This window comes from Triplophysa dalaica, unplaced genomic scaffold (assembly GCF_015846415.1).
Source record: "Triplophysa dalaica isolate WHDGS20190420 unplaced genomic scaffold, ASM1584641v1 Contig2, whole genome shotgun sequence".
Taxonomy (NCBI): Eukaryota; Metazoa; Chordata; class Actinopteri; order Cypriniformes; family Nemacheilidae; genus Triplophysa; species Triplophysa dalaica.
In genome coordinates, this window is record NW_026622636.1 from 489,361 (window position 1) to 513,067 (window position 23,707).

Consider the following 23,707-nt stretch of genomic DNA (forward strand, 5'->3'; position numbering starts at 1 on the left):
TTGTGACTGAATATATGAACAGTATTAAACACGAAGACCTTTTTCTGCAAAGGTGAGCCTCGACAGGTAGCATAGGGAGGGCTAAGTCGCACAAAGGAAGCTCCAAAAGCCTCTAATATGGAGAATAAGGCCGTCATTCCCTCTACCTCTCGAATGCCAAGCGAGCGCTCTTTCATTTGAGCAAATTCCCGCGCATTATCGGAAAAAGACGCGCATTGCTTTGGCTCAATGAAACGGGGCACACGTGGGGAAAATGCTTTTCCAAAGCGCCTTGAAATCACAATCGCTGCACACCGCTCGGCTCGTTGGTCTAGGGGCATGATTCTCGCTTTGGGTGCGAGAGGTCCCGGGTTCAAATCCCGGACGAGCCCTGCTTTAAGCGTTCATCGTATTGTGAGGACACTCAAGGTGTCACTATGGCAATCTCGATCATGAAAGCAGGAGACCCATGGCCTGTTAGCTCAGTTGGCTAGAGCGTGGTGCTAATAACGCCCAGGTCGCGGGTTCGATCCCTGTACTGGCCAAAGGCTTTTCTCTGGCATTCTGTTCCATAATTCAGGGCTTCAGCGCCAGGGGTCGTCCGCGGACTACGATTCGCAAGTCAAGAAATCTCCAAACGTGGCCGAAATAGCTCAGTTGGGAGAGCGTTAGACTGAAGATCTAAAGGTCCCTGGTTCGATCCCGGGTTTCGGCATGCGTCCCTCTGTCCAATGCTTTGCTCTAGTTATAGTGGAGCTCTTGCATTCACAAGACCGTGCGCTCTTTTCTTACTAAAACCACATAGAAGGTGGAGGATCTTTGTAATGACAACGTAAGACAATGGTAGGATAACAACTAGGTTTCATTAAACCTCGAGTTAAAGTAGCATTTGCTGCTTTCACACTGACAACAGGCCAACGGTACACAATGAGTCAAAGGTCAATACAACCAAGGCAAAGCGGAAAATAAATATAACAAATTGCCCATTTCTGAAACGTTAATGTAATTGCACACACACACGTACTATAAAGAGAAGATTTGGGGAGAGAGATTTTTCATGCTTAGCCTTATTTTGACAATTACCCAACAGTAATGGAGGATAACCCTTTTCAAGAAACTACAAGAAAAGGGCAAGGAAACGAACCACCTCACATATCCACACTGGTTTATTGAAAATGCAAGTTACACAGCAAAAAAAAACTTGTGGAATCTTAAGTGACAACTTGATTGTCTCTGATCGTGAAATGTCCTGCATTACGTTGCTCTGGGTAAAAGCAATGCGCACACCATATGGGAGATTCTTGTCATTTGTGTCCAGGTGCCATAGCGAGGAGAGACAAGGGGCACTCAAGGCTTTTTGTGACTGAATATATGAACAGTATTAAACACGAAGACCTTTTTCTGCAAAGGTGAGCCTCGACAGGTAGCATAGGGAGGGCTAAGTCGCACAAAGGAAGCTCCAAAAGCCTCTAATATGGAGAATAAGGCCGTCATTCCCTCTACCTCTCGAATGCCAAGCGAGCGCTCTTTCATTTGAGCAAATTCCCGCGCATTATCGGAAAAAGACGCGCATTGCTTTGGCTCAATGAAACGGGGCACACGTGGGGAAAATGCTTTTCCAAAGCGCCTTGAAATCACAATCGCTGCACACTGCTCGGCTCGTTGGTCTAGGGGCATGATTCTCGCTTTGGGTGCGAGAGGTCCCGGTTCAAATCCCGGACGAGCCCTGCTTTAAGCGTTCATCGTATTGTGAGGACACTCAAGGTGGCACTATGGCAATCCCGATCATGAAAGCAGGAGACCCATGGCCTGTTAGCTCAGTTGGCTAGAGCGTGGTGCTAATAACGCCAAGGTCGCGGGTTCGATCCCCGTACTGGCCAAAGGCTTTTCTCTGGCATTCTGTTCCATAATTCAGGGCTTCAGCGCCAGGGGTCGTCCGCGGACTACGATTCGCAAGTCAAGAAATCTGCAAACGTGGCCGAAATAGCTCAGTTGGGAGAGCGTTAGACTGAAGATCTAAAGGTCCCTGGTTCGATCCCGGGTTTCGGCATGCGTCCCTCTGTCCAATGCTTTGCTCTAGTTATAGTGGAGCTCTTGCATTCACAAGACCGTGCGCTCTTTTCTTCGGAATCTGGCATGTCGAAAACAGCTTCACATTGGGTTTCATGGTGTAATGGTTAGCACTCTGGACTCTGAATCCAGCGATCCGAGTTCAAATCTCAGTGAGACCTCTCATTGAAAGTCTACACCTTTTCGAGGGGCTCATGCCAGGGATTGTTACCGCCCCGATCTTTGACCTTTGTACTAAAACGTTTAACCCGTCAGGCAAACACAAGTGAATTTCATCTGTTTACGTGCAGGAAAAGTGTTGTACTTGTGGAACGAGGAACCACATAGAAGGTGGAGGATCTTTGTAATGACAACGTAAGACAAAGGTAGGATAACAACTATCCTAGAGCGTGGTGCTAATAACGCCAAGGTCGCGGGTTCGATACCCGTACTGGCCAAAGGCTTTTCTCTGGCATTCTGTTCCATAATTCAGGGCTTCAGCGCCAGGGGTCGTCCGCGGACTACGATTCGCAAGTCAAGAAATCTACATTGTTGTATACCTAATTGCATCGACAACCCATCGAGCACTCCTGTACCTGTCAATTATGGTTATATCAACAACACGTGCCAACTGTTGCAGAGGTGCTCTTAAACATTTGTAAAATCATATAAAAGGCTATAAAGTATGTACACATTGATTTACATTAAGTGTTTACTACATTGTTATTTACCTAATTGCATCGAAAACCCATCGAGCACTCCTGTACCGGTCAATTTGTGTTATATCAACAACACGTGCAATCTGTTGCAGAGTCGCTCTTAAAGGAAAACGTGGTAGTCTATAAAGGCTTGATCTTCATCTCTCTCTCAAGCAGCCGTAGTCGGCAGGGTTTGAACCTGCGCGGGGAGACCCCAATGGATTTCATGCCTACGGCAAAGTGACTGAGTGACTAGATCTGCAGGGAGAAGATTGACAGCTTTCGCTGAGGTCTCACGGTATTCCTTGAGCATGTGCTCGATGAAATCCCTGCTCAAAGCCAATGTGTAGACTCCAACGCACGAGCAAACTGTTTATTTAATTTTTATCAACAGAGGGAGGGCCCAGAAGAGCTCACGAGGTAAAGGTGACTAACAATGTGGAAACACATCGCCGGAACAGGGACTTGAACCCTGGACCCTCAGATTAAAAGTCTGATGCTCTACCTACTGAGCTATCCGGGCTCAATGCGAATTCAATCAGACGGTCAAGTCTTGGTTCTGTAGGCTGGTTCTGTAGGCTTAGGGTTAAGTGCACCTTTCTGATGCAAGGGTGTTCAGTCCTATCTCTGGAGGCGATGCCATCTGTAGATTGCAGTTCATCCAGTACACCTGGACCGGGTAACGGGGCTCTAGGAGTTGGCAGGTAAGTGAAAATCAGACGTGCTTTAAAAACTGACCTGACAGCTCATCTTAGGTCTTTTATCTGGCCGTGCTTTCCTTAAAGGTCCCTGCCAAGAAAACATTTGTAAAATCACATAAAGGCCTATAAAGTATGTACACATTGTGTTTCCTTGAATGTGTCCTACATTGTTATATACCTATTTGCATTGACAACCCATCGAGCACACCTGTACCAGTCAATTTGGCTCAGATGGTCTGCAGGTGCATGAAAGTGAGACGCGATTTAAAAGCTGACCTCATAGCTCAGCCCGGGGAAAAAATTGACCGTATTACACCTCAGCTGGCAGCGGTGGGATTTGAACCCACGCTTCCGAAAAGACTGGAGCCTCAATCGAGTGCCTTAGACCGCTCGGCCACGCTACCACAAAATGGCACGTTTTGCCTCCGGTTTCGACCATTGTGTCTTACAGTAGGCCCGCTGTGACTTTTCGACAGTCAAGAGCATGATGACTTGCAGTTCATCAAGTACACCTGAACCGGGTAACGTGGCTCTGGAGAATTGCCCTGACAGCTCATCTTTGGTCTTTTATCAGAAGATCCAGAAGAGCTCACACGGTAAAGGTGACTTACAAAGGGGAAACTCATCGCCCGAACAGGGACTTCAACCCTGGTCCCTCAGAAAATCCCAATCAATTTGTACCGGTCAATTTGTGTTATATCAGGAACATCTGTAGCAGAGTCGCTCGTAAAGAAACACGTGGGAGTCTACAAAGGCTTGATTGTCTTCTCTCTCTCACTAAAGCAGCCGTAGTCAGCAGGGTTTGAAAGTGCGCGGGGAGACCCCAATGGATTTCAAGTCCATCGCCTTAACCACTCGGCCACAATTACAACAGGTTCCAGGCCATCTGGGTTTCGGTCGTGCTGCAAAGAGGACGATGTCAAAACGGGAAAGGCAGGACTTCAATAAGACGTGATCCCCTGCCGTGACCCGGATTCGAACCGGGGTTGCTGCAGCAACAACGCAGAGTACTAACCACTATACGATCATGGCAAGCCAACAGCCCTCCGGCAAAGTTGCGCTAGCAGGACTTCGTTACTACATCTGCAGGGAGAAGATTGGTAGCTTTAGCTGAGGTCTCACGGAATTCCTGACGCATGTGCTCGATGAAATCTCTGCTCAAAGCCCATGTGTCGACTCCAACGCACGAGCAAACTGTTTATTATATTTTTATCAACAGAGGGCGGGGCCAAAAGAGCTTACATGGTAAAGTTGACTTATAAAAGGGAAACTCATCGCCCGAACAAGGACTTGAACCCTGGACCCTCATATTAAAAGGCTGTTGCTCTACCGACTGAGCTATCCAGGCTCTTGAGTTCCAGCGACATGTTCTAGGTGTAGGCCCTCGGGTGAGGGGTGTTGAGTAGTGCAGGTTCATCACGCACACCTGAACCAGCTAATGTGGCTCTGGAGGTAAGAGGAAAACTACAGTCACCCACTGTCAGCGCCTAAATCCAGCGCCTTAGACCGCTAGTGTTGCAGTTTCCACCATTGTGTTTTACAGTAGGCCCGCTGCGACATTTCCCAGACAGTTAAGAGCTTACAGGGTTCTGTCGGCTTAGGGTTTAGTGCACCTTCAGATAGTCAGATGTGCTTTAAAAACTGCCCTGACAGCTCATCTTTGTTTTTTTATTTGGCCTTGCTTTCCTTAGAGGTCCCTGCCAAGAAAACATTTGTAAAATCACATAAACATTAGGAGTGTTATCATATACTGTGTGTCAAATAGTTTGATTGATTTATGTACACATATCAAATTTTCTGTCCACTGGTCACTCAAACTGGACTTTTATGGTATGACAGTCCTGATGACAGATATATTTTATGATTGTTTTGGGGGTATCATTTGACCCCTTCCCTTCCCTCAGCGTGTCTAACTTCCTAAACCCCCATTCAGTACTTCCTTATCAAAAAGGTTTGTTTTCATCCTGTTTTGCTTTTACTACAGGATATTTGTGAATGATGTTTGTAAGATATTGAGATAGTATTAGTGTAATATGTGTGTTTTTCCTCTAAGAATGTTGTTTCCTTTGCTTTGTGGTTTTAATCATGCAAATGAATGAAATGAGGCTTGTTGTTTCAAATCTTCTGAAAGTGTGTGTGTCTCCCTACTTTCCCCCAAGCAATTAATTTGCCAGTCAATAAAAGTTTTTTTTTTTTTATGATCTGTCAGTCTTGTTTGACAGTTTATATCTTATAGCTGTGTAATTGTACCCCCTGTAGTTGTCTTCATCCTGCTGACCTGACACCCTGATGGTCAGGCAACGATTTATCTCTCATTAAAAGTGTGCGTAATACCGGGTATATGGTATCGCATGTTCGCTGATGGACGCGTGGTGACCCAGGATGATTCTTTGTATATATTATGTGGATTTGATTCTACGTTGGCAGCTATCGACAGTGAATGTGTTCAAATGGTGTATGCTGCGTGATCGCTACAACTCTGTGAGAGTTTAATTGTTTACACCGGAAGTGGATCTGGAGGCCGACGAGTTCTGACACCACCCACATGTGTTACAAACCATTAAAAAGCTACTGTAAAAAAGTTTATTATAGCCCTTCTAACCCCGGATTTTTAGGTGGTAAAAACAGGGAGTATTCAATGACACAGGGGTCTGTCTATCTGATTAACAAATTGAACAGTGATTATCCTCGGAGGATGCATACACTTTACATAAATCGGCTCCTCTAAATTACAAGCGAAACAGAGTAATTGTCTATATTTCTTCCGGCTTTGCTACTGATCGGACGCATTTACTAGCGCTCCGTGCTTTGCGCTTCTGCTTTTATGCTTTATCTTTTTTAAACACCAGCAGTTCAGTACAGTGCTCAGACAAAACAATTAGGCACTGAAACCAAAGACTGGGAAATACTTCAAAACTTTCGCTAAGCAACCAGGATTTCTTACTGCGTACAATTGAAACTCTTCAGAATAATTCCATTGCCCACACTCATAGAGTGGTACACTCAGTAGAGTGTACCACTCCACTCCTAAATGGCACAAATACACCTGGCCATAGTGACCCACCTCAGCAGTTGGATGGACATTGGGATAACACCACTCAAGCTGTACCCTGCCCAGTGACATCACATCAGTTGGACGATGACGAGGACTCGACACCCAATGACGTTTCTGTGGATATCAACCAGGAGAGCCAAAACAACATACTTCAGTCTTCAGAAACACCAGACTCGCAGCCCCTCTCACTACACACTCTCACCCTCTCTACTACATCATCTCTTTTGAGCTTCTCATAGAAAATGGAGGAACTCGTTTTTTCCTGGAACAAAACTATCCCACTCTATTATCGCAAGTCCTCACGTTTCAACTAAAAAGCGACGGGCCCCACAACCACCAAAGCCTCTGGGTCAACCTGGCCAACCTGTTCCATTCAATTCAATTCAAGTTTATTTATAAAGCGCTTTTCACAATGTGTATTGTTTCAAAGCAGCTTAACAGGTACAAACAGGAAAAACAGAAAAGTTAAAACACAGCACAGTGCATTGTATTTATACAACGAGTAAGATCATTCTAATAAATGATATCTAATTTCTAAATAAATAAATCAATGAATGCAGTCTCCCGGTGAGCAGGCCAACACTGCCCTGCTGTGGCGAGGAACCCAAACTCCAATGATTGATTAATGGAGAAAAAAAACTTGGGAGAAACCAGGCTCAACCGGGAGGGCCAGATTCCCTATGACGTGTCATAGCTGCACTCAGACTGTTGACATGTGGTTAAGGTTTAGCATTTAATACCAAATATTGTAACTTCAGCATTAATAAGACAAATAGTCCGTCTTTGCTCTTGGTTGGGGATGTAGTGGTATGAGCTGGGATGGTCCGATGCTCATATTTCTCTTGGCAGATTGTGGAATTGCCTTAGATGGAGCTGGGATGGTCAGTCAGTCTGCAGCTGTATCTGGCGTAATCTCAAATTGGGGATGGGCATCTGTCGGTCGTCTGGACATGGTGGAACTTCTTCCTACCTCGGGATGGGCATCCCGAGGCAGAGGCGGAAAGAGAATAAAGAGAATAATTAGCGTAGCTGCTATTCATTAACTATGCATTAAGTGAAAGATGGCTGAAAAGATGTGTCTCTAATCTAGATTTATTGTATCAGGAAGGCTATTCCAGAGTTTAGGTGCTACGTATGAGAAAGCTCGTCCCCCTTTGGTGGATTTTGTTATTCTAGGTGTTGTCAAAAGTCCTAAATTTTGAGATCTTAGAGAGCGTGATGTGTTGTAACGTGATAAAAGCTCGGTTAAGTAAGTATGTGCTAAACCGTTCAGGGCTTTGTAAGTAATTAAAAGAATTTTAAAATCAATACGATACTTATTTGGTAGCCAGTGAAGCGATGATAAAACTGGGGTTATGTGATCGTATTTTCTTGACCTAGTAAGAACTCTGGCAGCTGCATTCTGAACTAACAGTAGTTTGTTTATCGATGATACAGGACAACCACTAAGTAGAGCATTACAATAGTCAAGCCGTGAGGTCACAAATGCATGAATAAGCTTTTCTGCGTCTGCAACACACAAATTATTTCGTAATTTGGCAACATTTCTAAGGTGAAAGAAGGCTGTTTTTGTGATATTTGAGATGTGATTTTTAAATGACAGGTTGCCGTCTAATATAACACCTAGGTCTTTAACTGTATTTGTTGGAGTAACAGTGCAGCTTTCAATTTGCAGGCTGTAATCGGAGATATTCTGTTTACTTGATTTTGGTGCTATAAGTAATATTTCTGTTTTGCTAGAGTTTAAAAGGAGGAAATTACTAGTCATCCAATGTTTTATGTCCTCGATGCACTCTGCCAGTTTGGATAGCTTAAAGGAATCATCTGGTCTTGATGAGATATATAGCTGAGTATCATCTGCATAACAGTGGAAGCTAATTCCATGTTTTCTAATAATGTTGCCGAGGGGCAGCATGTATATGGTAAAAGCAAGGGTCCTAAAACCGATCCCTGAGGTAATCCATAATTTACTTGCGTAAGATTTGACGATTTCCCATTTAAATGGACGTATTGGTATCTGTCTGTTAAGTAAGATCTGAACCATTGCAGTGCCTGTCCCTGAATACCGATAAAATTGTGTAAACAATCTAGTAGTATTTTATGGTCTACAGCAGCGGTTCCCAATCCTGGTCCTCGCGACCCACCGCTCTGCATATTTTGTGTATCTCTCTTGTTTAACACACCTGATTTAAATCTCTAGCTCATTAGAAGAGAGCTTAATGAATGAACCGCGTTCCCATTGACGTGTTCCCTGAACTGTGTTCATTGCTCTCTACTCCCTGCACACATGAAATCGTCTGACGTTAATTTAAGAACACGAAGAACAAAACTTACTACGGAAGATTGAAGGGTAATTTAACCGTAATTTTGAGATTTGCGCAACATTATCCACATTTCGAACGGGATTTATGGCAGAATATCTAGTGATGTTTACTTCGCAGGGCTCTTATGGGCGTATTAAACAAACCTCCGAAGCGGTAGGAGAAGCATACAAAATATGCAGAGTAGGGGGTCGCGAGGACCAGGATTGGGAACCGCTGGTCTACAGTATGGAAAGCAGCACTAAGGTCAAGCAGGACTAATAGTGGGATGTTACCTTTATCTGAAGCAATAAGGAGGTCATTTGTAATTCTAACGAACAAGTACCGGTTTGATTTGAAATCGGTCTATAGCTTCCAAGTTCATTTGGGTCTAAGTTTGTTTTTTTGATAAGAGGCTTAATTACAGCCAGTTTAAAGGGCCCTGGGACATGTCCTAGATTAATTGACGAGTTGATTATGTTACAAATGGGCTCAATTACAGCAGGTAGTAACTCTTTTAATAAAGTAGTCGGAATGGGGTCTAATAAGCATGTCGTCGGTTTGGATGTAGTAATAATTTTAATAAAATCTTCCTGATTTATAGGAGAAAAACACTCTAGCTTTTCTTTTTGGGTGACGGTTGAAACTAATTCTTCCGACACACTTGGAGGTTTGGTTTTAGCTATGTTGTCTTGTATTATTTCGATTTTCTCGGTAAAAAACTTCATGAATTCATTGCTACCAAGGTGCGGCGGAATACCCAGGTCAGGTGGAGTCTGTTTGTTTGTTAGTTTAGCAATTGTACTAACTAAAAACCTTGGATTGTTTTTGTTATTTTCTATGAGGTTACGGAAATGCTCAGCTTTTGCTGCTTTTAGAGCCTTTTTGTAACAGCTTGCACTCTCTTTCCATGCAATTTTAAAAACCTCTAATTGGGTTTGTTTCCATTTTCGCTCCAGTTTACGCGTTTCTCTTTTTAGGGCGCGAGTGGTGTTATTATACCATGGTACTATGATCTTTTCATTAATCCTTTTTGACTTCATAGGTGCGACCGCTTCTAATGCATAAGAGAAAATAGTGCCCATGTTGCTGGTCATGTCATCGAGTGATTCTATATTAGTTGGAAAGGTTATTAGAGGAGTCAGATCTGGCAAGTTCATTACGAAACTATCTTTAGTAGTTGAGGTGATTGTTCTACCCTGTCGATATGGAGATATACAACTGATTTCTGCAGTGCGCAGTGTACATGTTATAAGATGGTGATCGGAAACATCGTCGCTTTGAGGTATAACATCGATATTGATTAGATCGGCTCTGTGAGATATAATCAAGTCTAGGGTATGATTAAGACAATGAGTAGGTCCATTGATGTATTGTGTTACACCACAAGAGTCTAGTAGTTCTTTAAACGCCACAGCTAATGGATCGTTAGCACTATCTACGTGGATATTAAAATCTCCAACAATCAGTACTTTATCGACGTTAACCTATAGATCCGATAAGAAGTCTGCAAACTCTATCAGAAAATTAGTGTAAGGCCCAGGGGGTCTATACACAGTAACCAATGTAAGAGAGACCAATGATTTTTTACTTTTGTTTGGAACTGTTATGTTCAACGCAAGCATTTCAAATGATTTAAATGTATGCATTGTTCTCCGAGTAACGGTAAGAAAGTCTCTAAAGATTGTTGCGACACCACCACCTCGACCAACCGGACGTGGTTCATGAATATAACCGTAGCTTGGTGGAGTAGACTCATTAAGACCGAAGTAATCATTTGGCTTAAGCCAGGTTTCAGTAAGTCATAGTATATCAAAACTGTTGTCTGTGATCATTTCATTTACAATAACTGCCTTTGGATTTAGTGATCTAATATTAAGTAGCCCAAACTTTAGGCGTTGGTTTTGCTCATTAAGTATATTGTCTTTTGGTTTAATCATGATAAGATTTTTTCTCATACTTTTAAATAAATGATTATTTGGTTTTATTATTCGGGGGACAGACACAGTCTCTATGTATTTGAAAGCAGTAACATTCTTAACTGTAACATTCTTAACAGTTGGGTGAGAAGAACACAGACTATAGTTAAAATTTGTACTTACTAGTCAAATGGTGAGTAGCGTCTTTGAGATGTAGTCAGACAGAATTTCCGCTCCAATGCTGCTGGGGTTCAGCCCGTCGGGGCGGAAGAGCCTTGGTCGCTCCCAGAACAGATAAAAATTATTTACAAAGAGCAGCTTCTGTTCAATACACCATGACATTAAACAATTATTAAGCGTAAATAGTCTACTGAACTTTTCGTTCCCTCGTCGGTAAGTAGGAAGCGGCCCTGATACGATGATCCTCGCCGTGGGCGATGCGTTGCAAACAGTATCGACCAGACTCCTGAAATCCCTCTTCAGGATCTCCGACTGCCGCATTCTCACATCATTGACCCCCGCGTACAGAACTACGGCTCCCACACTTGCATCCTCCTTCAGAATCGCAGTTACCTGCGCAGAGACATCGAGAACACGGGCGCCAGGAAAACAGTGAGTGCGCACCTTACCTTCATTGAAGGAGGCGCGTACGTCCCGGACGATTGAGTCTCCGATGACCACAGCGTTGGATTTCGTCTCGCAGAGGGCAGCATAGTGATTTCTCGTAGAAATCTCGAAGACCGGTGGCGGCGGTGGGGGAGAGTTCATCGCTCCGGTCCTGGATTTCGCCTCTCGCCGTGTGTGTGCAGGTGCAGGAGTGAAATTCATTTCGGCTCGTCGTGTTCTTGAAGCCTGGGATCTGTGCATAGAAACACACGGAGTAGAAGTGATAGGAGTATTACAATCACGTCAAGCACTTACCGCAGCTTTGCGAGCTTCAGCCCGGGATGTTTCCAGCGCGATTTTTCGTTCTCGCAGACGTGTTTGCCTCTCGAGTAGGTCGTGGATCTGCTTCTCCAATACTTCCAGTTCTGACTGAAGTGCGAAGAAAGATTCATCATCTGCACTCAAAGGTAACGTTAAACAAATATCTGAATCATAAGCCATTAGTGGTGTCATAATGAGAACAGTGAGTTAAGCAGTAGAGGCAATATTCAGAGATTAAAGGCTGGGAATGCTAACAGCCGTAGTGCTAATGGCGAACGGTCATACAAAACAAATTTATCTGTGCGTTATATGACTATATTTGGTATGGGATACACTTAAGGATAGGTTTAACCCTCTGTGAGTTATCAATTTAGAACATAGATATTAAGAAATAACAGGAATAAACGATATATTTAGAAAAAGTTTGACAGAGCTCTGTCTCAAACCACGCTCTCTCCACGCGGTGTTTTCTAAACCCCCACAGTCTAAAGGTTTAATATCTCAGTTTTATATATTGTTAGAGTTAAATTCTAAGGAATCATCGAAAGATAAATTGAGTCGTTGGAATGAGGACTTAAAATCAAACATCCCTTTAATTAAGTTGGAGGAAATATGTATGAAAGCACAATTGCAAACATTCAATAGAAGTTTTAAACTGATACAATATAACTGGTTAATGAGAACGTACATTACGCCAGTGAGGCTGAACAAAATAAACCCGAATATTCCAGACACATGCATTAAATGTTCAAGTGACAAAGGTACTCTTCTACATTGTTTGTGGAGCTGCCCTAAGGTGAAAGAATTTTGGAGGGAGGTGGCGGCATTAATTTACCAAGTGGTCTCAATAAATCTTCCAATGGAACCAGAGATTTTTATTTTGGGAAGTATCCCAGACCATATTGTACTTTGTAGTAATATCCGTAAATTGATTGACATAGGCATACTTCAGGCTAAGCGTTTAATTGCTCTGTACTGGAAAAGATTAGAAATGCCTTCTATCATACAGTGGATCAATAATATGTCCTTCTGTTTAGCTATGGAAAAGATAACATATTCCTTAAAAGAGAAACTTTTTTATTTTGAGAATATTTGGAAACCCTTTGTATCCTTTATTTTGAACTTAGATCTAAGTAACATCTTAAATGTGGTTTAAGGCGATTAGACATCATAACATTTAAAGTAACAGTACCCTGCTTACCTGTCTATGTCTCCTTTACATTTTTATACATGACTTATTTTATTATGACTATTATGCATGATACTTGGATTCCACACACTCTTCCTCAGATAGCAACTGTTAAACATGTACCTAGCAATCTTGTCTATTATGAAAGAAAGTCAGGACATCATTTTTTGGGAACAACACCAGAGTGAAAATGTACATTAATTTATAAACCCTTAAATGATTGAAGTTGTATAGCCTGTCTTTGTTATGCAGACTACCTAAATCCTCCATCTACGACTGTCAGCATTACTCATGAAGTACCACAGCCAGTTGTTACCTACCAGTACATTCTTATTTCCGAAAGAAGACGAGTAAAATGCCCATCGTGCTCAACTGTGCATGTTCCTGATCACGAGGGAACGGGAGTCGTTGAGGGATACTACTGGCTGTGTGGCCATCAATTATATTTATCATTACCAAAGAACTGGACAGGACTGTTTGCTTTAGTCCAGCTACATGGAAGAGCTATTATCTTGCCTCATCGATCAATGGACAGTCAACGGCGTGTGAGAAGAGGATTATTCAACTTCCTACAGGACAGTTGATTCTGATAATTCAATATGGAACTGGATTGACAACAAATTTCCTAATTTGCATAAAATATTGATGTTGATAATCTGCATTTTGGCTCCAATTCTGATATTACTGTGTTTGGATAACAAAAAATAAGAGATAGCAGGAATTTTAGGTTGGTTTCGAAAGGAAACACCTCTGAGAAGTTTCACTATAACTAGATGTTGGAAAACACCCGATTTTCAGATGTTTTCAGAATGACTTGGGACATCTCACTTTGTTTCACTTGAACAAATGAAGTCAAATCTTTGACACCTCGACCATCTTTGTCTGAGCAATTTTTGAACTGCAAGATCAACTTATTCCACATCATAGGCCACACGTATGAACTTGGTGGATACATTGCTCATTCATAAACTATAAATTTAAATGCATTTGTGTGCTTTAAAAACCATGTTATTTCCTAAGTACACTTTATTAGACATACATATGTTAGCATCAACTCGCAGAAGGTGGAATTATGCCCTGAAAGTCGATGTCCACCAAATTAATAGACGTGGCCCATTCCTACAAACTGCATGTTGTAACTTCCTGTATGACTTAGAGAAAAACAGGGTAAAAGTCCCCCTGCAGTTTATAAGAATAGGCCACACGTATGAACTTGGTGGACACATTGCTCTTTCATGAACTGTAACTTTAAATGCATTAATACATGTGGCCCCTTAATTTAAACACCAGGTAGACCAATCTGTGCATTAAGACTAGGAAATGTAGTAAACATTTAATGTAAAACAATGTGTACATACTTTATAGCCTTTAATGTGATTTTATAAATGTTTTCTTTGCATGGACCTTTAAGGAAAGCACGGCCAGATAAAAGACCAAAGATGAGCTGTCAGGGCAGTGTTTAAAACACGTCTGACTTTCAGCTCCCAGAGCCCGTTACCCGGTTCAAGGGTACTTGATGAACTGCAATCAACAGATGGCATCGTCTCCAGATATAGGACTGAACACCCCTGCATCAGAAAGGTGCACTGAACCCTAGGCCGACAGAACCCTGTAAGCTCTTGATTGTCTGCGAAATGTCACAGCGGGCCTACTGTAAAACGCCATGGAGGAAACCGGCGGCACAAGGTGCCTTTTTGAGGTAGCGTGGCCGAGCGGTCTAAGGCACTGGATTAAGGCTCCGCTTGGATCGTTGTGAGTCTAGTTTTCGTCTTACCTCCAGAGCCACATTAGCTGGTTAGGGTGTGTTTGATGAGGGATGAACCTGCACTCACCTGTTGTACTCAACAAGCCCCAACCCGAGAGCCTACACTTAGAACACGTCGTTACAATTCAAGAGCCCGGATAGCTCAGTCGGTAGAGCATCAGACTTTTAATCTGAGGGTCCAGGGTTCAAGTCCCTGTTCGGGCGATGTGTTTCCACTCTGTTAGTCAGCTTTACCTTGTGAGCTCTTATGGGCCCTCCCTCTGTTGATAAAAATTAAATAAACAGTTTGCTCGTGCGTTGTAGGTCTGCAGATTGGCCTTGAGCAGGGATTTCATCGAGCACATGCGTAAGTAATTCCGTGAGACCTCAGCAAAAGCTGCCAATCTTCTCACTGCAGATCTAGTCACTCAGTCCTGGTAGCGCAACTTTGCCGGAGGCATGTTGGCTAGCCGTGATCGTATAGTGGTTAGTACTCTGCGTTGTGGTCGCAGCAACCCCGGTTCGAATCCGGGTCACGGCAGGGCACCACGTCTTATTGAAGTCCTGCCTTTCCCTTTTTGACATCGTCCTCTTTGCAGCACGACCTAAACCCAGAGGCCCTGGAACCTGTTGTAGTCGTGGCCAAGTGGTTAAGGCGATGGACTTGAAATCCATTGGGGTCTCCCCGCGCAGGTTCAAACCCTGCCGACTACGGCTGCTTGACAGAGAGAAGAAGATCAAGCCTTTATAGACTACCACGTTTTTCTTTAAGAGCGACTCTGCAACAGATCAACGTGTTGTTGATATAACACAAATTGACAGGTACAGGAGTGCTCGATGGGTTGTCGATGCAACTAGGTATACAACAACGAGTAAACATTTAATGTAAAACAATGTGTACATACTTTATAGCCTTTATGTGATTTTACAAATGTTTAAGAGCGACTCTGCAACAGATGGCACGAGTTGTTGATATAACACAAACTGACTGGTACAGGAGTGCTCGATGGGTTGTCGATGCAACTAGGTATACAACAACGTGTAAACATTTAATGTAAAACAATGTGTACATACTTTATAGCCTTTAATGTGATTTTATAAATGTTTTCTTTGCATGGACCTTTAAGGAAAGCACGGCAAGATAAAAGACCAAAGATGAGCTGTCAGGGCAGTGTTTAAAACACGTCTGACTTTCAGCTCCCAGAGCCCGTTAACCGGTTCAAGGGTACTTGATGAACTGCAATCAACAGATGGCATCGTCTCCAGATATAGGACTGAACACCCCTGCATCAGAAAGGTGCACTGAACCCTAGGCCGACAGAACCCTGTAAGCTCTTGATTGTCTGCGAAATGTCACAGCGGGCCTACTGTAAAACACCATGGAGGAAACCGCCGGAACAAGGTGCCTTTTTGAGGTAGCGTGGCCGAGCGGTCTAAGGCGCTGGATTAAGGCTCCAGTCTCTTTGGAGGCGTGGTTTCAAATCCCACCGCTGCCAGTGGGTCTTTGCTCCGCTTGGATCGTTTTGAGTCTAGTTTTCGTCTTACCTCCAGAGCCACATTAGCTGGTTAGGGTGTGTTTGATGAGGGATGACTTTTAATCTGAGGGTCCAGGGTTCAAGTCCCTGTTCGGGCGATGTGTTTCCACTCTGTTAGTCAGCTTTACCTTGTGAGCTCTTATGGGCCCTCCCTCTGTTGATAAAAATTAAATAAACAGTTTGCTCGTGCGTTGTAGGTCTGCAGATTGGCCTTGAGCAGGGATTTCATCGAGCACATGCGTAAGGAATTCCGTGAGACCACAGCAAAAGCTGCCAATCTTCTCACTGCAGATCTAGTCACTCAGTCCTGGTAGCGCAACTTTGCCGGAGGCATGTTGGCTAGCCGTGATAGTATAGTGGTTAGTACTCTGCGTTGTGGTCGCAGCAACCCCGGTTCGAATCCGGGTCACGGCAGGGCACCACGTCTTATTGAAGTCCAGTCTCTTTGGAGGCGTGGGTTCAAATCCCACCGATGCCAGTGGGTCTTTGCTCCGCTTGGATCGTTGTGAGTCTAGTTTTCGTCTTACCTCCAGAGCCACATTAGCTGGTTAGGGTGTGTTTGATGAGGGATGAACCTGCACTCACCTGTTGTACTCAACAAGCCCCCACCCGAGAGCCTACACTTAGAACACGTCGTTACAACTCAAGAGCCCGGATAGCTCAGTCGGTAGAGCATCAGACTTTTAATCTGAGGGTCCAGGGTTCAAGTCCCTGTTCGGGCGATGTGTTTCCACTCTGTTAGTCAGCTTTACCTTGTGAGCTCTTATGGGCTGTTGATAAAAATTAAATAAACAGTTTGCTCGTGCGTTGTAGGTCTGCAGATTGGCCTTGAGCAGGGTAAGGAATTCCGTGAGACCTCAGCAAAAGCTGCCAATCTTCTCACTGCAGATCTAGTCACTCAGTCCTGGTAGCGCAACTTTGCCGGAGGCATGTTGGCTAGCCGTGATCGTATAGTGGTTAGTACTCTGCGTTGTGGTCGCAGCAACCCCGGTTCGAATCCGGGTCACGGCAGGGCACCACGTCTTATTGAAGTCCTGCCTTTCCCTTTTTGACATTGGGGTCTCCCCGCGCAGGTTCAAACCCTGCCGACTACAGCTGCTTGAGAGAGAGAAGAAGATCAAGCCTTTATAGACTACCACGTTTTTCTTTAAGAGCGACTCTGCAACAGATCAACGTGTTGTTGATATAACACAAATTGACAGGTACAGGAGTGCTCGATGGGTCGTCGATGCAACTAGGTATATAACAATGTAGTAAAACACTGTGTACATACTTTATAGCCTTTATGTGATTTTACAAATGTTTAAGAGCGACTCTGCAGCAGATGGCACGAGTTGTTGATATAACACAAATTGACTGGTACAGGAGTGCTCGATGGGTTGTCGATGCAACTAGGTATACAACAACGAGTAAACATTTAATGTAAAACAATGTGTACATACTTTATAGCCTTTAATGTGATTTTATAAATGTTTTCTTTGCATGGACCTTTAAGGAAAGCACAGCCAGATAAAAGACCAAAGATGAGCTGTCAGGGCAGTGTTTAAAACACGTCTGACTTTCAGCTCCCAGAGCCCGTTACCCGGTTCAAGGGTACTTGATGAACTGCAATCAACAGATGGCATCGTCTCCAGATATAGGACTGAACACCCCTGCATCAGAAAGGTGCACTGAACCCTAGGCCGACAGAACCCTGTAAGCTCTTGATTGTCTGCGAAATGTCACAGCGGGCCTACTGTAAAACGCCATGGAGGAAACCGGCGGCACAAGGTGCCTTTTTGAGGTAGCGTGGCCGAGCGGTCTAAGGCGCTGGATTAAGGCTCCGCTTGGATCGTTGTGAGTCTAGTTTTCGTCTTACCTCCAGAGCCACATTAGCTGGTTAGGGTGTGTTTGATGAGGGATGAACCTGCACTCACCTGTTGTACTCAACAAGCCCCAAACCGAGAGCCTACACTTAGAACACGTCGTTACAACTCAAGAGCCCGGATAGCTCAGTCGGTAGAGCATCAGACTTTTAATCTGAGGGTCCAGGGTTCAAGTCCCTGTTCGGGCGATGTGTTTCCACTCTGTTAGTCAGCTTTACCTTGTGAGCTCTTATGGGCCCTCCCTCTGTTGATAAAAATTAAATAAACAGTTTGCTCGTGCGTTGTAGGTCTGCAGATTGGCCTTGAGCAGGGATTTCATTGAGCACATGCGTAAGGAATTCCGTGAGACCTCAGCAAAAGCTGCCAATCTTCTCACTGCAGATCTAGTCACTCAGTCCTGGTAGCGCAACTTTGCCGGAGGCATGTTGGCTAGCCGTGATCGTATAGTGGTTAGTACTCTGCGTTGTGGTCGCAGCAACCCCGGTTCGAATCCGGGTCACGGCAGGGCACCACGTCTTATTGAAGTCCTGCCTTTCCCTTTTTGACATTGGGGTCTCCCCGCGCAGGTTCAAACCCTGCCGACTACAGCTGCTTGAGAGAGAGAAGAAGATCAAGCCTTTATCGACTACCACGTTTTTCTTTAAGAGCGACTCTGCAACAGATCAACGTGTTGTTGATATAACACAAATTGACAGGTACAGGAGTGCTCGATGGGTCGTCGATGCAACTAGGTATATAACAATGTAGTAAAACACTGTGTACATACTTTATAGCCTTTATGTGATTTTACAAATGTTTAAGAGCGACTCTGCAGCAGATGGCACGAGTTGTTGATATAACACAAATTGACTGGTACAGGAGTGCTCGATGGGTTGTCGATGCAACTAGGTATACAACAACGAGTAAACATTTAATGTAAAACAATGTGTACATACTTTATAGCCTTTAATGTGATTTTATAAATGTTTTCTTTGCATGGACCTTTAAGGAAAGCACAGCCAGATAAAAGACCAAAGATGAGCTGTCAGGGCAGTGTTTAAAACACGTCTGACTTTCAGCTCCCAGAGCCCGTTACCCGGTTCAAGGGTACTTGATGAACTGCAATCAACAGATGGCATCGTCTCCAGATATAGGACTGAACACCCCTGGATCAGAAAGGTGCACTGAACCCTAGGCCGACAGAACCCTGTAAGCTCTTGATTGTCTGCGAAATGTCACAGCGGGCCTACTGTAAAACACCATGGAGGAAACCGCCGGAACAAGGTGCCTTTTTGAGGTAGCGTGGCCGAGCGGTCTAAGGCGCTGGATTAAGGCTCCAGTCTCTTTGGAGGCGTGGTTTCAAATCCCACCGCTGCCAGTGGGTCTTTGCTCCGCTTGGATCGTTTTGAGTCTAGTTTTCGTCTTACCTCCAGAGCCACATTAGCTGGTTAGGGTGTGTTTGATGAGGGATGACTTTTAATCTGAGGGTCCAGGGTTCAAGTCCCTGTTCGGGCGATGTGTTTCCACTCTGTTAGTCAGCTTTACCTTGTGAGCTCTTATGGGCCCTCCCTCTGTTGATAAAAATTAAATAAACAGTTTGCTCGTGCGTTGTAGGTCTGCAGATTGGCCTTGAGCAGGGATTTCATCGAGCACATGCGTAAGGAATTCCGTGAGACCACAGCAAAAGCTGCCAATCTTCTCACTGCAGATCTAGTCACTCAGTCCTGGTAGCGCAACTTTGCCGGAGGAATGTTGGCTAGCCGTGATAGTATAGTGGTTAGTACTCTGCGTTGTGGTCGCAGCAACCCCGGTTCGAATCCGGGTCACGGCAGGGCACCACGTCTTATTGAAGTCCAGTCTCTTTGGAGGCGTGGGTTCAAATCCCACCGATGCCAGTGGGTCTTTGCTCCGCTTGGATCGTTGTGAGTCTAGTTTTCGTCTTACCTCCAGAGCCACATTAGCTGGTTAGGGTGTGTTTGATGAGGGATGAACCTGCACTCACCTGTTGTACTCAACAAGCCCCCACCCGAGAGCCTACACTTAGAACACGTCGTTACAACTCAAGAGCCCGGATAGCTCAGTCGGTAGAGCATCAGACTTTTAATCTGAGGGTCCAGGGTTCAAGTCCCTGTTCGGGCGATGTGTTTCCACTCTGTTAGTCAGCTTTACCTTGTGAGCTCTTATGGGCTGTTGATAAAAATTAAATAAACAGTTTGCTCGTGCGTTGTAGGTCTGCAGATTGGCCTTGAGCAGGGTAAGGAATTCCGTGAGACCTCAGCAAAAGCTGCCAATCTTCTCATTGCAGATCTAGTCACTCAGTCCTGGTAGCGCAACTTTGCCGGAGGCATGTTGGCTAGCCGTGATCGTATAGTGGTTAGTACTCTGCGTTGTGGTCGCAGCAACCCCGGTTCGAATCCGGGTCACGGCAGGGCACCACGTCTTATTGAAGTCCTGCCTTTCCCTTTTTGACATTGGGGTCTCCCCGCGCAGGTTCAAACCCTGCCGACTACAGCTGCTTGAGAGAGAGAAGAAGATCAAGCCTTTATAGACTACCACGTTTTTCTTTAAGAGCGACTCTGCAACAGATCAACGTGTTGTTGATATAACACAAATTGACAGGTACAGGAGTGCTCGATGGGTCGTCGATGCAACTAGGTATATAACAATGTAGTAAAACACTGTGTACATACTTTATAGCCTTTATGTGATTTTACAAATGTTTAAGAGCGACTCTGCAGCAGATGGCACGAGTTGTTGATATAACACAAATTGACTGGTACAGGAGTGCTCGATGGGTTGTCGATGCAACTAGGTATACAACAACGAGTAAACATTTAATGTAAAACAATGTGTACATACTTTATAGCCTTTAATGTGATTTTATAAATGTTTTCTTTGCATGGACCTTTAAGGAAAGCACAGCCAGATAAAAGACCAAAGATGAGCTGTCAGGGCAGTGTTTAAAACACGTCTGACTTTCAGCTCCCAGAGCCCGTTACCCGGTTCAAGGGTACTTGATGAACTGCAATCAACAGATGGCATCGTCTCCAGATATAGGACTGAACACCCCTGCATCAGAAAGGTGCACTGAACCCTAGGCCGACAGAACCCTGTAAGCTCTTGATTGTCTGCGAAATGTCACAGCGGGCCTACTGTAAAACGCCATGGAGGAAACCGGCGCCACAAGGTGCCTTTTTGAGGTAGCGTGGCCGAGCGGTCTAAGGCGCTGGATTAAGGCTCCGCTTGGATCGTTGTGAGTCTAGTTTTCGTCTTACCTCCAGAGCCACATTAGCTGGTTAGGGTGTGTTTGATGAGGGATGAACCTGCACTCACCTGTTGTACTCAACAAGCCCCAACCCGAGAGCCTACACTTAGAACACGTCGTTACAACTCAAGAGCCCGGATAGCTCAGTCGTTAGAGCATCAGACTTTTAATCTGAGGGTCCAGGGTTCAAGTCCCTGTTCGGGCGATGTGTTTCCACTCTGTTAGTCAGCTTTACCTTGTGAGCTCTTATGGGCCCTCCCTCTGTTGATAAAAATTAAATAAACAGTTTGCTCGTGCGTTGTAGGTCTGCAGATTGGCCTTGAGCAGGGATTTCATCGAGCACATGCGTAAGGAATTCCGTGAGACCTCAGCAAAAGCTGCCAATCTTCTCACTGCAGATCTAGTCACTCAGTCCTGGTAGCGCAACTTTGCCGGAGGCATGTTGGCTAGCCGTGATCGTATAGTGGTTAGTACTCTGCGTTGTGGTCGCAGCAACCCCGGTTCGAATCCGGGTCACGGCAGGGCACCACGTCTTATTGAAGTCCTGCCTTTCCCTTTTTGACATTGGGGTCTCCCCGCGCAGGTTCAAACCCTGCAGACTACGGCTGCTTGAGAGAGAGAAGAAGATCAAGCCTTTATAGACTACCACGTTTTTCTTTAAGAGCGACTCTGCAACAGATCAACGTGTTGTTGATATAACACAAATTGACAGGTACAGGAGTGCTCGATGGGTCGTCGATGCAACTAGGTATATAACAATGTAGTAAAACACTGTGTACATACTTTATAGCCTTTATGTGATTTTACAAATGTTTAAGAGCGACTCTGCAGCAGATGGCACGAGTTGTTGATATAACACAAATTGACTGGTACAGGAGTGCTCGATGGGTTGTCGATGCAACTAGGTATACAACAACGAGTAAACATTTAATGTAAAACAATGTGTACATACTTTATAGCCTTTAATGTGATTTTATAAATGTTTTCTTTGCATGGACCTTTAAGGAAAGCACGGCCAGATAAAAGACCAAAGATGAGCTGTCAGGGCAGTGTTTAAAACACGTCTGACTTTCAGCTCCCAGAGCCCGTTACCCGGTTCAAGGGTACTTGATGAACTGCAATCAACAGATGGCATCGTCTCCAGATATAGGACTGAACACCCCTGCATCAGAAAGGTGCACTGAACCCTAGGCCGACAGAACCCTGTAAGCTCTTGATTGTCTGCGAAATGTCACAGCGGGCCTACTGTAAAATGCCATGGAGGAAACCGGCGGCACAAGGTGCCTTTTTGAGGTAGCGTGGCCGAGCGGTCTAAGGCACTGGATTAAGGCTCCGCTTGGATCGTTGTGAGTCTAGTTTTCGTCTTACCTCCAGAGCCACATTAGCTGGTTAGGGTGTGTTTGATGAGGGATGAACCTGCACTCACCTGTTGTACTCAACAAGCCCCAACCCGAGAGCCTACACTTAGAACACGTCGTTACAATTCAAGAGCCCGGATAGCTCAGTCGGTAGAGCATCAGACTTTTAATCTGAGGGTCCAGGGTTCAAGTCCCTGTTCGGGCGATGTGTTTCCACTCTGTTAGTCAGCTTTACCTTGTGAGCTCTTATGGGCCCTCCCTCTGTTGATAAAAATTAAATAAACAGTTTGCTCGTGCGTTGTAGGTCTGCAGATTGGCCTTGAGCAGGGATTTCATCGAGCACATGCGTAAGTAATTCCGTGAGACCTCAGCAAAAGCTGCCAATCTTCTCACTGCAGATCTAGTCACTCAGTCCTGGTAGCGCAACTTTGCCGGAGGCATGTTGGCTAGCCGTGATCGTATAGTGGTTAGTACTCTGCGTTGTGGTCGCAGCAACCCCGGTTCGAATCCGGGTCACGGCAGGGCACCACGTCTTATTGAAGTCCTGCCTTTCCCTTTTTGACATCGTCCTCTTTGCAGCACGACCTAAACCCAGAGGCCCTGGAACCTGTTGTAGTCGTGGCCAAGTGGTTAAGGCGATGGACTTGAAATCCATTGGGGTCTCCCCGCGCAGGTTCAAACCCTGCCGACTACGGCTGCTTGACAGAGAGAAGAAGATCAAGCCTTTATAGACTACCACGTTTTTCTTTAAGAGCGACTCTGCAACAGATCAACGTGTTGTTGATATAACACAAATTGACAGGTACAGGAGTGCTCGATGGGTTGTCGATGCAACTAGGTATACAACAACGAGTAAACATTTAATGTAAAACAATGTGTACATACTTTATAGCCTTTATGTGATTTTACAAATGTTTAAGAGCGACTCTGCAACAGATGGCACGAGTTGTTGATATAACACAAACTGACTGGTACAGGAGTGCTCGATGGGTTGTCGATGCAACTAGGTATACAACAACGTGTAAACATTTAATGTAAAACAATGTGTACATACTTTATAGCCTTTAATGTGATTTTATAAATGTTTTCTTTGCATGGACCTTTAAGGAAAGCACGGCAAGATAAAAGACCAAAGATGAGCTGT

General features: G+C 44.5%; 27 non-coding genes across 27 annotated transcripts; 24 read left to right on the forward strand and 3 right to left on the reverse strand.

The window, feature by feature from the left end:
• Window positions 1-299: 299 nt before the first annotated feature.
• Window positions 300-371, forward strand: trnap-ugg (transfer RNA proline (anticodon UGG)). The gene has a single exon. It is a non-coding gene; the product is annotated as a tRNA-Pro (tRNA).
• A 79-nt stretch (window positions 372-450) lies between these two features.
• Window positions 451-524, forward strand: trnai-aau (transfer RNA isoleucine (anticodon AAU)). The gene has a single exon. It is a non-coding gene; the product is annotated as a tRNA-Ile (tRNA).
• A 97-nt stretch (window positions 525-621) lies between these two features.
• On the forward strand, window positions 622-694 carry trnaf-gaa (transfer RNA phenylalanine (anticodon GAA)). The gene has a single exon. It is a non-coding gene; the product is annotated as a tRNA-Phe (tRNA).
• Window positions 695-1,785: 1,091 nt separating this feature from the next.
• trnai-aau (transfer RNA isoleucine (anticodon AAU)) lies at window positions 1,786-1,859 on the forward strand. Its single transcript has one exon. It is a non-coding gene; the product is annotated as a tRNA-Ile (tRNA).
• A 97-nt stretch (window positions 1,860-1,956) lies between these two features.
• Window positions 1,957-2,029, forward strand: trnaf-gaa (transfer RNA phenylalanine (anticodon GAA)). The gene has a single exon. It is a non-coding gene; the product is annotated as a tRNA-Phe (tRNA).
• Window positions 2,030-2,138: 109 nt separating this feature from the next.
• On the forward strand, window positions 2,139-2,210 carry trnaq-cug (transfer RNA glutamine (anticodon CUG)). Its single transcript has one exon. It is a non-coding gene; the product is annotated as a tRNA-Gln (tRNA).
• A 966-nt stretch (window positions 2,211-3,176) lies between these two features.
• trnak-uuu (transfer RNA lysine (anticodon UUU)) lies at window positions 3,177-3,249 on the reverse strand. The gene has a single exon. It is a non-coding gene; the product is annotated as a tRNA-Lys (tRNA).
• Window positions 3,250-3,749: 500 nt separating this feature from the next.
• On the reverse strand, window positions 3,750-3,831 carry trnal-gag (transfer RNA leucine (anticodon GAG)). Its single transcript has one exon. It is a non-coding gene; the product is annotated as a tRNA-Leu (tRNA).
• A 383-nt stretch (window positions 3,832-4,214) lies between these two features.
• trnas-uga (transfer RNA serine (anticodon UGA)) lies at window positions 4,215-4,296 on the reverse strand. The gene has a single exon. It is a non-coding gene; the product is annotated as a tRNA-Ser (tRNA).
• Window positions 4,297-14,713: 10,417 nt separating this feature from the next.
• On the forward strand, window positions 14,714-14,786 carry trnak-uuu (transfer RNA lysine (anticodon UUU)). The gene has a single exon. It is a non-coding gene; the product is annotated as a tRNA-Lys (tRNA).
• A 244-nt stretch (window positions 14,787-15,030) lies between these two features.
• On the forward strand, window positions 15,031-15,102 carry trnah-gug (transfer RNA histidin (anticodon GUG)). Its single transcript has one exon. It is a non-coding gene; the product is annotated as a tRNA-His (tRNA).
• Window positions 15,103-15,193: 91 nt separating this feature from the next.
• On the forward strand, window positions 15,194-15,275 carry trnas-uga (transfer RNA serine (anticodon UGA)). The gene has a single exon. It is a non-coding gene; the product is annotated as a tRNA-Ser (tRNA).
• Window positions 15,276-15,975: 700 nt separating this feature from the next.
• On the forward strand, window positions 15,976-16,057 carry trnal-aag (transfer RNA leucine (anticodon AAG)). Its single transcript has one exon. It is a non-coding gene; the product is annotated as a tRNA-Leu (tRNA).
• Window positions 16,058-16,438: 381 nt separating this feature from the next.
• trnah-gug (transfer RNA histidin (anticodon GUG)) lies at window positions 16,439-16,510 on the forward strand. The gene has a single exon. It is a non-coding gene; the product is annotated as a tRNA-His (tRNA).
• Window positions 16,511-16,745: 235 nt separating this feature from the next.
• Window positions 16,746-16,818, forward strand: trnak-uuu (transfer RNA lysine (anticodon UUU)). The gene has a single exon. It is a non-coding gene; the product is annotated as a tRNA-Lys (tRNA).
• A 217-nt stretch (window positions 16,819-17,035) lies between these two features.
• trnah-gug (transfer RNA histidin (anticodon GUG)) lies at window positions 17,036-17,107 on the forward strand. Its single transcript has one exon. It is a non-coding gene; the product is annotated as a tRNA-His (tRNA).
• A 969-nt stretch (window positions 17,108-18,076) lies between these two features.
• trnak-uuu (transfer RNA lysine (anticodon UUU)) lies at window positions 18,077-18,149 on the forward strand. The gene has a single exon. It is a non-coding gene; the product is annotated as a tRNA-Lys (tRNA).
• Window positions 18,150-18,393: 244 nt separating this feature from the next.
• On the forward strand, window positions 18,394-18,465 carry trnah-gug (transfer RNA histidin (anticodon GUG)). The gene has a single exon. It is a non-coding gene; the product is annotated as a tRNA-His (tRNA).
• A 771-nt stretch (window positions 18,466-19,236) lies between these two features.
• Window positions 19,237-19,318, forward strand: trnal-aag (transfer RNA leucine (anticodon AAG)). The gene has a single exon. It is a non-coding gene; the product is annotated as a tRNA-Leu (tRNA).
• A 381-nt stretch (window positions 19,319-19,699) lies between these two features.
• Window positions 19,700-19,771, forward strand: trnah-gug (transfer RNA histidin (anticodon GUG)). Its single transcript has one exon. It is a non-coding gene; the product is annotated as a tRNA-His (tRNA).
• A 235-nt stretch (window positions 19,772-20,006) lies between these two features.
• On the forward strand, window positions 20,007-20,079 carry trnak-uuu (transfer RNA lysine (anticodon UUU)). The gene has a single exon. It is a non-coding gene; the product is annotated as a tRNA-Lys (tRNA).
• Window positions 20,080-20,296: 217 nt separating this feature from the next.
• trnah-gug (transfer RNA histidin (anticodon GUG)) lies at window positions 20,297-20,368 on the forward strand. The gene has a single exon. It is a non-coding gene; the product is annotated as a tRNA-His (tRNA).
• A 969-nt stretch (window positions 20,369-21,337) lies between these two features.
• trnak-uuu (transfer RNA lysine (anticodon UUU)) lies at window positions 21,338-21,410 on the forward strand. The gene has a single exon. It is a non-coding gene; the product is annotated as a tRNA-Lys (tRNA).
• Window positions 21,411-21,654: 244 nt separating this feature from the next.
• trnah-gug (transfer RNA histidin (anticodon GUG)) lies at window positions 21,655-21,726 on the forward strand. Its single transcript has one exon. It is a non-coding gene; the product is annotated as a tRNA-His (tRNA).
• Window positions 21,727-22,695: 969 nt separating this feature from the next.
• Window positions 22,696-22,768, forward strand: trnak-uuu (transfer RNA lysine (anticodon UUU)). Its single transcript has one exon. It is a non-coding gene; the product is annotated as a tRNA-Lys (tRNA).
• Window positions 22,769-23,012: 244 nt separating this feature from the next.
• trnah-gug (transfer RNA histidin (anticodon GUG)) lies at window positions 23,013-23,084 on the forward strand. The gene has a single exon. It is a non-coding gene; the product is annotated as a tRNA-His (tRNA).
• Window positions 23,085-23,175: 91 nt separating this feature from the next.
• On the forward strand, window positions 23,176-23,257 carry trnas-uga (transfer RNA serine (anticodon UGA)). The gene has a single exon. It is a non-coding gene; the product is annotated as a tRNA-Ser (tRNA).
• The last annotated feature ends 450 nt before the right edge of the window (window positions 23,258-23,707 follow it).